Raw genomic sequence first — 17,686 nt, 5'->3', positions numbered from 1 at the left:
TGGGATCCTGACCTTAGTCAAAATCAAGAATCCAACTCTCAGTCATCCAGGCAACCCCCCCAAAAAATAATTTTTATGGGTGTGGGGCTCAGTGCTGAGTGTGGAGCCTGCTTAGGTCTCTCTCTCTCTCTCTCTCTCTCTCTCTCTCTCTCTCTCTCTTTCTACCCTTCCCCTGCTCATTCTCTCTCTCTCAAAATAAATAAATTTAAAAAACATTTTTTAAATGAGACTGTGGGTTAGACTATAGCTACAGAGATTGATTAGGTACTTGCATTGCCCAGAAAAACAAAGGAGGCAATAGAAATGAACAAGATGACACAAAGCCAGTGATATTTCAGAAGCAGAATTGTTAGGACTTGGTAATCAGAAGCCTCTTTTGGAGCTAAAAGTGTTAGTTACTCTTGTTACAGTCAGATAACAGCAGATTAAATTGAACTAGCTTAGGTGGAGTTGCTAAGCAATTTGCATGTATTATCTCATTTAATATTCATATAAGTACTTTGAAGTAGGTGCTATTACTATACTGATTTTATAATTAGAAAAACCTGTGCAACTTAGCAGACAGTAGCCCAATTTGACTCACCACTGCGCACTATTGCTCTTCCCAAGCACACTGAAGATCTACCCTGGAACCAATCAACTGAGGCCAGAGAAGGCAGAATCCTGGAAGACCATGGCCATGTAGCTGGGATGGGACAGCACTTGAGGAAGAAGGGGCAGCAGACAAAGTCTCTAGAAAGCCACTAAACAAACAAACAAAAAAATCCAATGTGTTGAGCCAGGGTGCTCAAAGGTAAATCATCAGAAGTAATCATTTACAAGGGAACATAGTGGGTTCGACTTGGACTAGTTTAGTTTGTGCTGGCCACTTATGTAGGTGGACATATCCACCAGAGAAGTGGGGATGAGAGGGCTATGCACCCAGATAGAGGCAAAGTTTGTAAATCTAGGAGTCACATCAGGGCAGTGGTAATTGAAGCAAAGAGAGTGGATGTTTATTGAAGAAGAAAGTATGGAAAGTGCTCTAAAAAATGCAAGTAAGAATGGGAATGCTTAGTAGAGGAGCTGGGGAAAGGAACTGGGAAATACTGCTGTATTTGGAGAGCAGAAAAAGGAATAGGCAGTAATAACAGAAGCAGAGAAGCAGCCACCAGGAACTTTTCCTGGAAAAGGAGGAAAAAGGAGATCCAAAGACAAGAACACTGCAAGATGAAGTGATGACGACATCATCCTATACCAGAGGAGAGCCAAAAAATCTAACCACTGACATCTACTGTTCAGCACAGTGTGGGAAGGAATATCCAGACTAATAATGGTGTAGGGAATAGGGAGGGCGGTGGGTCTGGATGTAGCTTGCAGGTGTAGATGAGTCTTTGAAAAGGTTCAGTGGTGAAGGTAAGGAGTGAAATGGGATGGAAAAAAGCATTTTATAATAAAGGTGCCTAAAGTCTGCTATAGGCCCAGAGGAGAGAGCCTGGTAGCTCCTTACCTATTTGGAACCTGGCTCTCCAGCAACCTCCACTATCTGGAATACAGTGAAGAACCAAGAAGCAAAAATAGTTTGAACAACTTACATCAGTGTCATTATACTTATTCAACTGAGTCTATGGATTGTACATAAAAGAAAATTGATTCATTTGCAAAATTGAATTAATCTTACTCTAGATCAGAGATGAAGAAATGTTTCTCCCTAGCTCTAGTCTCACAACGGTAAACTATACCCACATTTACACATAATAAAATGTTCAACTAACTTCCCATTTAATGAGCTAAGGATATAAAATCTCATAGGACATTAGGAGGCTACAAAGTGGAAACAGATGTAGCATATTTCAAGATGGCTCTCCTTGACCCAGAATCCCTGGGATAGAAGAGGTGGGAAAGGAACAAGAAGAAAAAACTGACACTGTCCATACAAGGTAGGGTTTTTCCACCCAGAAACATAATTCTGACTACAATCCTGTCCTTTTATAATAGGTGTTGAATTACCATTCTGGAACATACACTAACCCCATTTGTCATTACATTTAATGAAAGGCTTATAAATAACCAGAATTTCCTGGTTCCTGAACCAAATGCAGCACCAGTAGGACACATCAGTGTTCAGTCATGCCCAGGTGACCCCAGAGGATCGCTCTGCTTCCAGTCCTCTAGTATCCCAGAAAGTACATTTCCCCTCTGTGCCAGAGGTTCTCAGATGCCCCTGTGTCCTTCCTCCATCCTGCTCTGTGCCCTGGGAGGCAGACCAGCATGAACTGCATCAAAGGGATCTATCTTGCCTTCTGGATTCCAGTTGGGTTTGGCCATTTGGAAGAACTGGAAAGACCCTAGAGTATACAAGGTAAATGAGGTCAAGGATTTATTCTCACATCTCCCTCCCAGCAGGGTCTTTGTAAGTTAGCTGCAGCCTCCCACCCAGACCATAGCTCCTGGCAGCACTTAGGTCTAGGTTCCAGTAACTTCTCCCTCTCCTTCAGACCCACAGGTACTAACTCCAGGGTATGGTAGGGTGTGGCTTCTTAAGCCCTACTCACACTTATGAAAATAGAGTATTAAACTCTCTTCAAATCACCCAAGTTTGAGGTGCTATTTATTTCTTGCAGGACTTGACTACTAACACCATCCCCATGGAGATAGTATTCAGCTCCCATGCCGAATACTATCAATTCGCATCAATTCTTATCAATTGATAGGAGCTACTTGGATGGAGCATCTTTTGTGAAAGATTCTGAGGCCACATCCAGGGTTTTAATGATTCATGGTTAGTGATGGGGAAGAATAGCTCTCATGCTAGGTATTGGCAGTCCTTGTTCTGGATTTTCATAATTATAATCACCTCATACCCAAACTCTCAGCAGATTTAAAAGCAAACAAAGAGAGATTTGTTACAAGTAGGTACACTGAGAACAGGATAAAGGGATGGTTGACAGACTAGCAGAAGAAGGAGACTGAGCGGAAAACTCAAAAGTAGACAAACAAACATACAAGCAAACAAAACCACACATACAGACAGTAGTAGAGTGCAGGCCAATCTAGAGTTTAATCTACCCGGTCAATGATGCTTTTGAGCAATCATAGAAAAGGCTAAATATGTTTGGCATACTTTCTTTGAAAAAGACAAAAAGTAGGGGTGCCTGGGTGGCTCAGTCAGTGAAGTGTCCAACTCATGGTTTCGGCTCAGGTCATGATCTCACAGTTCATGAGGGCTCTGTGCTGTCAGTGAGGAGCCTGCTTGGGATTTTTCTCTCTCTCCCTCTTTCTCTGGCCTTCTCCCACTTCTACTCTCTCTTTCCCTCAAAATACATAAATAAACTTAAATTTTTAAAAAAAATTTTTTTAACGTTTTATTTATTTTTGAGACAGGGAGAGACAGAGCATGAACAGGGAGGGTCAGAGAGAGGGAGACACAGAATCTGAAACAGGCTCCAGGCTCTGAGCTGTCAGCACAGAGCCCGATGCGGGGCTCGAACTCATGAACCACGAGATCATGACCTGAGCCGAAGTCGGCCGCTTAACCGACTGAGCCACCCAGGCGCCCCTTAAATTTTTTTTAAAAAAAGAAAAAGACAAAAAGCATAACATACACTTGATAAAGATTTCTATTCCGAAGACCTAAACTGTTTAGGTGATCTGAAAAGCTATTTTATACTTTGCTGGCTGGTTTGTACTCCTTGTCAGTTCATCATTATCTAGAGAGAGTTCATGAAAGGTCAATTACCCATTTATTCCCCACAGTTGCCATTGCCAAAACTCCTAAAATTCCTGTCATCACAATAGACAATGACAGCTGATGACTCCAGGCCTCCTAGGGATCAATAGACCATGATGCCAAACTAGTGCCAGGGAGGCAATGACCTGTCTGTTCTTCCCCCGCAGTACTTGGATCCCTTGCTCACTCTGCACCTCCCAGATCTTATTGCTACCATTCCCTTTTTCACCCCGTTGCAATGTATTGCCTGGGCCAGACTCCGCGTTTTAGGTAGTGTGATGCTGATAATTTCTTCAGGGTTAATAAAAGACAAGTGAGCCTTCCTCTGATCTGAGAGAACAGAGATCCCGCTTCACATCAACCTTCTGGAGCTATATGGCAGCCACTGTTAAGGCTATGTTGTGCAAGAAACAGCTAACCAGTTATTATGCAGCTTCTGTGAACAAACTGCTGTGCTAAACTTTGTAGAGAGAGGCAAAATTGCGTGAGAACTTGGGGCTCATTTGACAAGCTTCCAGTAAACATGGGCACTACTAACTACAACTAAAGAAAAAACTTGGCCAAGGCTCCACCATGCAAACCTGAACATGCTAGAAAGCGCAATGTACTCTGACCTGGACCTCTCTGAGAACTGCAAGAGCTGTAGGAGCTCTGAGAACTGGTGCTCCCTGCCATGACAGGGCCAATGTGATATCAGCTGGAAAGAAGAACTCACAGTCTACCTTGTGAGCCAACCAGAGTGTGAACTCAGGCTTCATTGGTGAATTTCCTCCTCTGTCTTATGTCAAAAGGTAAAGACTAAGTTTAGTTATAAGAAACTTAAAATGTTACTTTTCCTCCTCTGTGCCTCCTCCTACCTTTTGTCCTAAATTCCTGTTCAAGTTACTTCTTGAGTGACATGGCTCTTTCTCTCCTGGCAAAGGAACGCACTCAGTTTTGTCTTGTGTTGTGTCCACCTCTCCTGGTCTTTGTATTTTGATGTGACACTAGAAACATGCTAATAAAGAAAGTGGGTGCTGTAGAGAAGCAGCAGCTTATCTGGACAGTGAAGGATGAGAAGAGCTTCAACAGGGAAAGAAGAGAAGTAAGGGTCTTCTAGGTATAACAGGGCCAATGCTTTATAGCATAACCTCTGGTATGAAGGAAATGTAACATTTTAAATTTCTTATAACTAAACTTAGTCTTTACCTTTTGACATATGAATTACTTTGAGCTAGAGGCGCCTGGATGGCTCAGTCGGTTGAGTGTCTGACTCTTGATTTCAGCTCAGGTCATGATCCCAGGGTCCTGGGATCGAGCCCAGCATTGGGCTCTGCACTGAGTATGGAGCCTGCTTGAGACTCTCTCTCTCTCTCTCTCTCTCCCTCTGCCCCTCTCCTCTGCTCATTCTCTCTCTCTCTCTCTCTAAAATAAAATTTTAAAAATTAAACAGAAAGAATTATTTTGAGCTTAACTATCATAAGTGTCCCCAGAGGCAATTCTAATCTCTTCCCAGAGAGAAGCTGAAAAGTTGACACCACACCCAAATATTGTCACAAACTGTCATATCTCCCATCTGTTCTCCTAAGGGTCCTTTTATCTTCCAAAAAGACATCTGTGTTTCTGTAAATGCCTTCTGCCTTCCCTTCTAGGAAGTCATTTGTTCTCCCAGAAGTGCCCCCTGCCCCTCCTCATAGTAACATGGTATATAAGCTCAAATCTTACCACTCCTTTGGATAGTCACTCCCAAAGGAAGTCCCCTGCACTTAAAATTAATAAATTTGTATTTTTTTCTTTTGTTAAATCTGTTTGTTGTCAGTTTAATTCATAGAACCCCCAGCTATGAAACCTAAAAGGGTATAAGAAAAGTTTTTCTTCCCCTACATGTGTCACCTGATATCTCAAAACATAATCTAGTTGACTCCAGTAAATTCAATCATTTCAGTAAGTTTCTTAGTTATTTCAAATTTACACTTGGTCAGTCATTCAAAAATTTTCCCCAACCCCTCAATTCTTCCAAAGTGACATCTGTTTGGGGGAGTGTCTTAGTTAGATTCCCTAGAAGCAGAGCCTGAAGCAGAGATTCTTCTGGAAGTGACTGAGGGAGTGCTCATAGAAGAAAGTTGTAAAGGGCATCTGGCAGGCTCAGTCAGAGCATGTGACTCTTGATCTCAGGGTTGTGAGTTTAAGTCCTGCATTGGGCAAGGAGCCTACTTAAAAAAAAAAAAAAAAGAAGAAGAAGAAGAAGAAGAAGAAAGTTGTAAGGAGGTGAGATTAAGCAGGATACCTCAGGAAGAAGCTAAGTACAATGAGATTTCTGCTGAAATCTAGCCTTGGCTTGCCAGTGAGCCCTGGACTGTGAATGACACCATAAAGTTGACACCCCTGAGGCAAGAGAGACAGTTTTTTGTACCCATGTCAGTCAGCCATTGATTTGCTGGTTGGGATGGGGTGGAGGTGACCTCCCAGATAGTTTTGGTAGTTCCTTAATGAGGACAATTCTCTGGAGAAGGGTGGCTCCAAAGGGTGAGCTATTATCAGCCAACCCTCACAACAACTGAGGATGGTGTACTGGTCAAATGAAGAGGATTGGATAAGACCAACAGTGTCTACTAGCAGAAGCTTCTAAGGTATCCAGGCATTAGGCCAGTGTTCTAGATAGTGGGTCTACCACTCAATCATCTAGCAGTCTCCATTTATCAGCAGTTACTGACACTTGTGCCACATAGATGTGCTATTCCATTTGGTTTTCAAGTGGCCATCATCAACTGAGACATAACTGATCAACGGAGACCTCATCTGATCCCCAGATGCAGCCAGGGTAGCATGTTTGCATCCTACCCTGAAAGCCATGCAGCCCATTTTCTCTCTCTCTCTCTCTCTCTCTCTCTCTCTCTCTCTCTCTCTTTTTCTTTCTTTCTCTCTCAACCCTTTCTTTCCTCCCAGGGCCTGGAAAGCACTGACTATGCATTGTACCTTGCTAGGGAATAAGGTGTGTATGGCTCTTCTGAGGCTTACTGCCATCCCAGAGATACATCTTGGGACATACCCCAGTCTTGGTATTTTGAAAACTTTTTGGTAGATTCTTTTCAATTGTCCCCAGGGGTTTCAATCCCATAAGGAAGTATAACAAGCCCCTTTTCTGACCCTTATGCCAGCCATTTCCTCTGAGTCACTTTCATCTCCTCTGCTGGAGCAATGCTTTTCTAGTCTGTGGCCTGGGTGGTTCTTCATCTACTTTTTCTACAAGATATTGTTTCTGTTAAACTTCATTTAGGGGATTCTTCTTACTGATACTTAAAACTAGCTTTTTTGGAAGTAAAAAAATGTTTTCTCTTTTAAAAAGCCCTGATTTTGTCTTTTCTTTCTTAACTATTGTTCCAGCTCTGGGTTTCACAATGTATTCTTGAAACATAAAAGCTGAAAAATAATTGTTTCTTTGTTTTTGCATTCCTGCTTTAATAATTCTAATCCTCCTTGAGGCAGTGGATGCCTCCAACCAAAGAATAGACCCTCTGAAACAAAGAGGTTTTCAAAAGAGAGGGTGTAACCCTGCCATGGCTATAAGAGGCACAGAAAACTGTAGGTCCCATCTTGGAGATACTTGAAGGATAGCAAGTTTGCTAAAGAGGGGGCAGTGTGCCAGAAAGGCAAATGGAAAATGAATGTGGAAAGAAATCAAGATGAGAGGTTTTAGAAGTTTCAGTTTTGTGCTCAGTAGGGGAAATCCCTAGATCACTTCACTTCGCTTAAGGCTGCGCTTAGGAGGGCATGTCCAGACTTGCAGAATCTGGATCCTGGAGAAGAGAATAAGATGGAAAAGAATAGGAAGAGAATCCACTCTAAAGTTGTTCAAGATATTTAAAATAAGTAGCAATGAATATTTGGCCTAGGTCCCAAATGCCTACTACTAGAATTTAAAAGATATGAGAATTTAGTTCAAAATATATGTGACAGTTAAATAAAAAGAGTAATATGGAATAAGTAAAGGGAAAAATATTACTTTTCTTCATTCTAAGAAATATAGATGAAAAAGTATTGTTATTTTGGTTTAAGAACTAGAATTAATGGCATGGTTGAAAATGGGCTTTGTACTTTAAATAAAAAGTACAACTCCAGAAACTCACCAGTGTAAACTGAAGCTTAGACACATAATCCTTAGCTTCAAATATTTGGGTCAAAGAAATTTGTCAGAGTAAAAATTTTCTCTACCCTTCAAGATTCTTCTAGCTGGTCTAAGAATTAAACTGACTTGTGACAGATTAACAGGAGGAAAAGACCAAAGTTTAATTACGTGCTCGTGGAGGCCTAATAATGAAATTGAGATCTAAAGAAATGACCAAGGGCAGGCAGTTTTTATACTTTCTAGACAAAGAAACAGTAAGTGAGGAATTAAGAGGACAAAGGAAACATGTTTGGGAACTCCAGTTAATAAAGTATTCTAAACAGAATCTGGGCTGAGGTAGTAAATGAGTAAAAGTAACAAGGTTTGTTTATACAGCCTTTTTAGCTCCAAATTCCCTATCTCTGGTGAAAAGGATGTCTCTTTACCTCCTGGTATAGGGAGAGTACCTTTCATATGGGATATTTATTTTCTGCTTTTTGGAGACAAAAGGGGACCAGAATGTTCCCCCATGTACTGGCTGTTTCTTAAGTAACTTTTCCTTCAAAATAATCAATATGCCAAAGTGGCACATTTTAAGGAAACCTGTCCTCGGCTCCTATAGAAACATTTGCAAGTTTTTTAAAGCACTTTTCCCTGTTTATAAATAAAAACTAAGTTTGTCTTTTACTTTTTTGGGCTTTAATTGATAATTCATTATCAATCAGACAGCTCTGTATTGGTTTAGAGTTGATAATCATATTGTTAATATTTGCTGAGTGCTTATTATATGCACTTCACATGGAATAACTCAATCCTCACAAGAAACTGCTGAGATGGATACTATAGTATGCCTGTTTCACAGCTGAGGAAAGTGAGGAAAAATTAACAAAACAAATACTATGTACAGGTACTACATTCTTTGTATATAATATTTCATTTTCTCCTTTAAAAATAGCTATGAGATACTATTATATTCCCCATTTTATAGAAAAGGAAATTGAGACTCAGATGAATTTGTTTTGAGGTGATGCAATTAGTAAGTGATGGAAGAAGAATTTTAATCAAGTCTACCTGTTAAACCAAATTCCTGGCTCATATAATGTTGAAAAGCTAGAAATAATAATAACAACCCTTACTAGACAACTCTTATCACCTATACACTTCCTAAGCATCTTCCCACAGTTTACCACTGTTAGGAGCCCAAACCCTCTTTTCCTTTGTCTATTCACTTCTTCACAATTTATTGCCCTTTGTTAAAATGATACATAAACCCCCAGGTCTAACTGCCCCTTTGGATTTTCATCTCCTTTCTATGGAACCACTTTGCACCTAAAAATATTAACATAAGTGAAGAAACATATGATTTATCTCCTGTTAATCTGTCTTCTGTCAGTTTAGTTTGCAGGCCTCCAGTGAACCTTAGAGGGTAGAGTAAAAGTTTTTTTCTCCCCTGCACTTGTCAGCATTGTGTTACTTGTACGTCTTGTTTTGGTAATAAGAAAAAAAAATAATAGAAGAAGTAATAAGAGAAAAGGCATTAAATGTGGAAGTGGGAGTATTAGAATATATGCATATACACACACATATATATACATATATATGTATATATACATGTATATATATGTATATATACACACACACGTGTGTGTGTGTGTGTGTGTGTGTGTGTGTTTATATATATATATATATATATATATATATATATATATACTTTATTTTCTAATTGCCTGCCTGCCTGCCTGCTTTTTTTCTTGTCTAAATAATTTGGTCTCAAAGACAATAGGGAGAGTTGAGCAAAAGTAAGCATTCACACTGGACAGTGGATGTTAGTGGCCCAGCACAAGGAGGTGGAGCTCAAGAGGGATGAGAAAAACATCTGCATGGAGTAGGGGTGGTAGCAGTGGTATGGTAAGTGGAGTCCAAGCAAGATAAGGACAGCATCTGTACAAGGGAGAAATCACCCAACGTGGGATATTGCAGGCAGAATGAGGTGAGGAGAGTGCCCCCTCAGGGGACAGTGGTGATGAGAAGAGATTGATTACATGGAGGGTTGATCCAACAAACAAATATATTGAGTTAATGCGAGCCAGGTTTCCTACTCTTAGAATAAGAAGATACAAATATGGAAAGGGATAAAACTGAAATAAACCCTGTAGTTATAAGATTAGAATAAATATACCAGTGGTTTCGTGCTTTCCATAGCATGTGTGTATACGTGTGTGCACACACATATATGTAGACATATATTTCCTAGCTCTCTCAGTTGAGAAGGCCTGAGAACAGTGTCATTGCAACACTGAGCATACCTAGTGTTTAGATCTCAGTTTCTAAATAATATTATCTATAAATAATAATAATAATAATAATAATAAAACAAAACCAACCAAAAAAGAAAAAAAAAAGCAGAGGTCTTTGAAGATATATTTGATTCCAAGACTGGGGCAAGAAAAGTGCAAGGTAAGTCTGTAACATTTCATGTATGTAACAGAAAATAAAAAAGAGTTCAAAGATTGATAGGGATACATCAAAAAACCATGAGTAACAGTGATGAGGTATAACTAGAAAGATGAGGCAACCATCCTCCCATCCCAGCTCAACAGGATGTGATACTATATAGGGTCTTATACTTTTTCCATAGTAGATAGAATATCAGCCAGTATTTCGCATGACACTTACACCACATTTTAAATGACTCTTCTACCATATACATGAAGAAACAATTCACACAAAAGTTATCAGTAAATTATGTACATGAGGTACTTTACCACAGCATATTTGTAACAGTGGGAAAACACCATCTAAATGACCCGGAATAGTGGGTAGCGAAATGAGGTATACACATACCAACTTGATGACATTTAATTCTTAAAATATGAATTCTGTAAATAATGTAGAAAGATAGGAAATTATGATGGTAAGGAGAATAGAATATAAAAATATTCCTAGACTATGATTGCAAGAGTGCAAAGCATAAATAGACATTAGCCAATGAACAAAATAAGAAGGGAACACAAACGAGAATAACTGATGTCTGAGGCTAGGGGAATTTGGGTGAAGTCTTTTTTTGTATTCATTACTTTTGTTGTCATACAGTTGCTTAAGCAATAGATGAAATCAAAGGTCTAAAACAGAGAAACAAATGGGTGGAAGTAGAAGAGACAAACATTAGACAGCCCTTTAGGAATTTTGCTGTAGAAGGAAGCAGAAAATGGGTAGTATCTGAAAAGTGGTGTGGAGTCAAGGGAAGAGAGGGTCCTTTTTGAAGACAGGAAAAAGACCTATATATTTTTATGCTGATGGGAATAATCTAGTGAAAAGGAGGAAAAGTGATGCTGGTGAAAATTCCTTCAAGTAAGAGGAAATGTGACCCAAGGCTTAGGTGGGAGGGGGCAGAGGACAGGTCCGGGGCCAGATAGAGTGTATGAGAGCAGATATAGGTAGGTTGGTTATTTCGTGGTGGGAAGGTAAGGAATTATATTCTGATTGATTTCATCATCTTTGGTAAAATAAGAAGCAAACAAGGTGTCGACTAAAAGTGGGGGTTGTTGGAAGTTCAAGAAAAAAGAAATGTTGAAATGGTCTTAGAGATTGAAAGAGTTGATGGACCTATACAATATGGCTGGATTTCCTGACAACAGGAAATCCTGAGGGTCTACTTGAGGTTTGTGCAATAACAGATCTTATTGATCTACCCCATGCAAGACAACCTGTCTCAACTATATAATACCTCAAACACATAGTCTTTCTTTTTTTCTATGATTCTTAAAAGGTTCAGTTTCAGTATCATCAATTGCTATTATACTCCCTTTTCATTTTATGTGTGAACAGTGACGTTGAAAATACCCTGTGGACAGTAGTCTTGCATTGTTAGCTTACATTTACTCTTTGAATGTGTTAATCTTAATATAAGAAGAGCTCTAGAAACATCAGAATGAGCTAACCCTAGGCACTGACTCCACCACCCATCAGAAGCCATGACCTGTGATTTATGGGTGTGAATTAGATCGTAGATTCTCCAGAGACTTGATACCCTTCAGCAACTGCAAAAAATAAAGAAATCTGTATCATATTGCTTTATATGAGTGATGTAGTTTTGTTTTGTTTTGTTTTAATCTGATGGCTTTAAGTGAAGACAGGGCCACACAAATTGCATGACTAACCCCGCTCAAAAGTTAGATACTTTTTGCAGCCTACACACTGATGTCATTAAGAGTACTTAATACCAGTGATGTGGCTATGATTGCACACTGGAATTTATTCTAAGTGGATCAGGAAATGGGGAAGAGAAATGAACAGGGAACTCTGAGGGGAAACAAACACTTTAGAAGAAAAAAATAAATTAAAATTAAGGCAAAATAATTGACCAAAAAAATTGGTCAATGTATGTATGTGTATATATATATATATATATATATATATATATATATATGTACACATATAGATATATATTTTTTTAACTTATTTTGAAAAAGAGAGAGTGAGAGAGCACAAGCTCTCTATAGCCTATCTGGTAACAGACCAAACAGTGCTTTGAATTTGCTGTTTTGGGCACTTCTCAGATAACATTGAAATGATTGTGCCTCAGTACTTACCACACTTAAGACTAATGAATCAAAAAACAAAAAGTATAAATGTTCAATAAACTCATGAAAAAAGTGTTCATTTTCTATAATAACTTTAAAAGTTATAATAACATTCAACAGTGAACAGCTATTTTTTCCATGTCAAATAGTTCAATGATTGTATTTAAGATAATTACCTGAGATAAAGAGAATGTAGAAAAAGGGGATTTTCACCATGCTTTTGGGAAAGGTACAAATTGACACAACTTTTCCAAACCAGCTTGATACAATGTACCCAAACTCTGAAAATATTCATTTATTCAAAGGTATTATTGAATGTTTCCTATATCAAGGGCTAGAAATCACATTCTATCAGTGAATAGACATTACATAAATAATTACAAGTTCAAGGAGTCTTGTGAAAGGAAATAAATGCAAGGAATTGATCCTAAGAAGTAACCAGAATTATGCAATAAAATATAATTTAAACAGTGAGAACTACCTAAATGTCCACAGTGGATTACATAAATTTTGGTATACCAAATGCAGTGGAATAATGTGGTGGCACTAAGAACAAACTTATAGGAAAATACTTAATGACATATAAAGATGTTCATAATACACTGGCAAATGAATAATAATGGTATAGAAGTGGGTTCAGTATGGCCCAGTTTTGAAAAACAAAGCCAAAAACACCCAAAACATATCTCTATCCTTATCCATTTATCTAAGAAGGATGTCCCAGCAAAATGTTACTAAATGATAATTGCCGCAACAATATTTCCTTCTTTGTGTTTATTGTCATGAACATTCTTACTGTTGTAAAAATGATAATAATAAGTATATAATTGAACTCAAGATAACTGATATTTAAGAGAGAAGACTTAAGGAACATATTAATCAACCACCTTTCCAAATTATCTAAAATCTGTCCTAGTTTAAATTAGATCAACAGAATACAATGTTCCTGAAATACATTTTTTAATCCCCTACAGAAATGCTTTTACAGAGTTATGACTGAATGTCGAATTCTGCTTTATTAAGGCAATCTGAAGAACATTTTCTTAATCTTTGGTAAAATTACAGTTCACTTACATTGGCCCTTATATTACTCACTGCTCATTTTATAAGACGCTGCTTAACAGGTTTGTAAAGAATTCATGCCAGTCAGGAACTTTTCAGTGAGCTGTTATCAAACAGCACAAAGTTTAGAACACGCTCATTTTTTCTCATTACCTTGTCTGCAGGAAGATTAGAGATAATTCAGTGACTGATTAATGTAAAGATCTAGCTTCTGGTACAATTCTGCCTGCTTATTTTTATAATTTTGAACTCTTTGTCTTCAATAGACAAGTTACCTTAAACTGTTTTTCGAAATAGACACACTAAGTAGAGAGATGCAGTACTGGAAATTAGTATTCTTTTGCTATTTGTGTATATGTGTAATGCGAAGGTTGTAAAATAGTTGTCTTTGTAATAGTCAAAATGTTTTTCCAAGTTTGTTTAGCCTTTTGCATGAGTAGTAAGTGCATTAACTTTAGCTGAGTCTTTTTGAGTTGCAGTGGTTCTAAATTGAATCTTCACTATAATTTCATTTCTCTATTAGTAAACTATTGGCCAAAACATTAGCTTTTCAGAAAGCATGATGTTCTCAAAAGTTTAAAATTAATGAAATACATTTTTTAAAAGTTTCTTGAGTTATTCTGAGAGAGAGAGAGAGAGAGAAAGTGGGGGAAGGACAGAGAGAGAGAGGGAGAGAGAGAGAATCCCAAACAGGCCCTGTACTGTCAGCACAGAGCCCTACATGGGCGCTTGATCACGCAACGCATGAAATCATGATCTGAGCCGAAATCAAAACTCTGACACATAACCCACTGAGCCATCTAGGCACTCCTAATGAAATACATTTTTAAATTTTTATTTTATTTTAATTCCAGCATAATTAGCACACAGTGTTATAATAGTTTCAGGTATACAATATAGTGATTCAACAATTCTATACATTATTCAGTGCTCATCATGATTAAGTATACTCTTAATCCCCTTCACCTATAATGAAATATATTTTTATCATAGAAGAAATATTGACAAAACATTTGAAATTTTCAAGTCTAGTGAACTCCTGTCCCAGTTTTTCTTTTTCTTTTTCTTTCTTTCTTTCTTTCTTTCTTTCTTTCTTTCTTTCTTTCTTTCTTTCTTTCTTCTTTCTCTCTCTCTTTTTTAATCATTAGTCATTCTTTCTGTATTAATTTTGTGAGACCTTAACCTTAAGAATACTAATTTGAGATAAAATTTTGTACTCTCCCAGTGACTAGGGGCTGAGGTGTTTAAATGACCTTTTTCATCCCAGGAGACGATTGCCTGTAGGTCAGACTTGAGGTCATTGGCTGGACAGTTACAAAGTCATAGTTTTGGCTGAGGTTATAGTACATTTGGACTATAGACAAAGCTGATGCTTCCTCACTGATGAAAGAAAAAAATATTCAATCCTGTCCTCTGAACACAAATAAGAACTTCTATAACCGGCCAGTTTGGGTGGGTTGGAGTTTATAATATTTCTAAATCTGGTATGCATTGCTTTTTGACCATACGTGGTCAGGTTACAGTTAAATGTTTGGGAAGATTTCTGGGAAAATAAAAAGTATTTCCAAGAAAGGAGAAAGAATCTTTGAATTGTAAAGATGGAAGACCCCTACAGTGATCTTTTCTTTTGTATCCAGAAAGACTAACAAAGGAAGAGTCCTGAGTGGATACTCTATTTGGAGAACAGAAGGAAAAAGTGTTCCTGTAACTTCCTGTTGTAATGTACTCTAATTTTGTCTTTGAATAAAAGAACCTGATGCTACATGGGAATTTTCATGATCACCACAATACATGATTATGGTAATCAGAGTTGCCCAGTCTTGCAAACCATCTATCTGGTCAGTGTCCCTTTAAGATGTAAATTTCCAGATGTGATCTGTTACAGTTCAGAGGAATTGTAACCTCCAATCATCTGGTCGTTAGATATCTACTCGTAAAGCCCAGTTATTTTAGTGTCTTTGGAGATTACTTGCCCTACTGATTTCTATTAACTGCGTGTTCTTATAGGGAGCTAGGGAGTGCAGAAGTCACCAGGGAGCTGTGCCCTGGAATCCCACAGGATGTAGGTAGAGATGACTGACACACAGCATCTTTACATTCTGGACCCTGTGCATTTACTTTTTTTTTAAAGGAATTTCATATCAAGTTATCATATTTTTCTTACTATATATATTATAAAACATGTTATTTAAATGGGAAAAGGTAGTTACATGCATATGATTAAAAATCAAGTAGTACAAAAACAGGACAATTAAGAAGTCTTCTTTTGCAATTTCTAGTCCCCAGTTCTCCCCAGAGACAGATATTCCTGAAATACTCTATGCCTATAAAAGCATGTATGTTGTGGGTACATGCATGTTTTCCTGTCTTTCCCATCGTGAAAATGAAAGCACGCTATACACATGGCAGCATATCTTATGTTTTTCACATTTTCAATATACCTTGGAGATCATTCCATAGCCATACATATAGATTGACTTCATTTTTTAAAAATGCTTATTTATTTTTGAGAGAGAGAGAGAACACACACACACACACACACACACACACAGGGGAGGGGCAGAGAGAGAATCCAAAGAGGGTTCTGTGCTGACAGCAGAGAGCCTGATGTGGGACTGGAACTCACAAACCTTGAGATCATGACCTGAGCCAAAGTTGTATGCAAAAACGAATGAGCCACCCAGGAGCCCCTAGATTGACTTCATTTAAAAACAAAAAATAAACAACAAAAAACAAACTTCAGTAGTTCATTCCAGAATTGCATCTGGTAGTGGTAGACTCTCAAAAAAAAAAATTATTAATGACTGTACTATAATTTCTTTTATAGGCCCCTATTGATAACCCTTTTTATTGCTTAATTCCAATCTTTTGCAACCAAGGGCAAAGCTAAAGTACATATGTTCTTATATCTTTGGACACATATATGACTATGTGTATAGGATAAATTACTAGAAAAGAAATTGCTGGGTTAAAAGGCATATGTGTTTCAAATATTGAATGCTATTGCCAATTTGATCTCCCACCAGCTGTGACAAGAGAGTGCCTGTTTCCTCCTACTCTCTAATGCTATATATTAAACATTCTGACTATGCCCATTTGAGAAGTAGAGCAATATATCTCATTCTTTTTTTTTTTTTTTTTTTATTTATTTTTTTTTTTTTATTTTATTTTTGGGACAGAGAGAGACAGAGCATGAACGGGGGAGGGTCAGAGAGAGAGGGAGACACAGAATCGGAAACAGGCTCCAAGCTCTGAGCCATCAGCCCAGAGCCTGACGCGGGGCTCGAACTCACGGACCGCGAGATCGTGACCCGGCTGAAGTCGGACGCTTAACCGACTGCGCCACCCAGGCGCCCCTATATCTCATTCTTAATGTGCAATTCTTTTACTCGAATGTTTTATATTTCATTTATATATTTTAAAAGATTATGTAGTTAGTATGTATTTATATATTTTATTTATATTTCTTTTTCTATGAACTACTTCATATTCCTTTGCCCATTATGAAGTTTTAATTTTTCTGAACTTAGGGGTTGAATTTGGGAAAGCAAAATCAAAGAGTTGATGAGAAGAGACTAGTCACTTGATTAACAGAGTCATATAGATGCCTGAAAACAGTGAATGACTATAGATTGGCTATTTAGTTAGAGTGACAATACAATATTTAAGAAAAAAAATCGCCAGGGGTGCGTGGGTGGCTCAGTGGGTTGAGTGTCTAATTCTTGATTTTGGCTCAGGTCATGATCCCAGGGTTGTGGGATCAAGTTCCATGTTGGGCCCTGCACTGAGTGTGGAGCCTGCTTGGGATTCTCTCTCTCTCTCACTCTGCCCCTCTTCCCTGCTTGTACTTTCTCTTAAGAAAAAAAAAAAAAAAAAAAAAAGAATAAAAATTGCCAAATGTAACACAATTAAGCCTTGGCTATTTCAGGAATTTTGGGGTGTTTATTGTTTTATTATTTGTTTTTCAAAATCAAGGACACGAAGTCAACATAAAGCACAGAACATTATTCTGGTGAGATCAGAATCTGCTACCTGAGCATAAAAGGTAAACAATAACCTTTTTATTACCTCTTTGGAAATAAAATAGAGTGGCTCACTCTACTATATCACAGCTGATAGTCATAATGATGACTTGAGAAATGATAAAATTGTTTTTGATGTACTAGGTTTTAGAATGCATTCACTTCTGCATGTTAGTGAGATTTTCTAAGGAAATAAGTATAGTGTGATTGCATTAAAAAACAGCAT

General features: G+C 37.9%; 1 protein-coding gene across 3 annotated transcripts in view; it reads left to right on the top strand.

The window, feature by feature from the left end:
• Positions 1 to 15,208, top strand: part of BBS12 (Bardet-Biedl syndrome 12) — a 73,857-nt gene extending 58,649 nt beyond the window's left edge. For 2 of the 3 annotated variants that reach the window (XM_042983954.1, XM_042983953.1), the window contains exon 7: positions 610 to 2,612. The gene's annotated coding sequence lies outside the window, so the exon portion shown is untranslated. Of the gene's footprint in view, positions 1 to 609; positions 2,613 to 15,075 lie in introns of those variants that run through there. The other variant, XM_042983952.1, reaches the window with a different exon arrangement.
• The last annotated feature ends 2,478 nt before the right edge of the window (positions 15,209 to 17,686 follow it).

This window comes from Panthera tigris, chromosome B1 (assembly GCF_018350195.1).
Source record: "Panthera tigris isolate Pti1 chromosome B1, P.tigris_Pti1_mat1.1, whole genome shotgun sequence".
NCBI classification, from domain to species: domain Eukaryota; kingdom Metazoa; phylum Chordata; class Mammalia; order Carnivora; family Felidae; genus Panthera; species Panthera tigris.
This window is presented reverse-complemented; position numbering and strand designations above follow the sequence as displayed.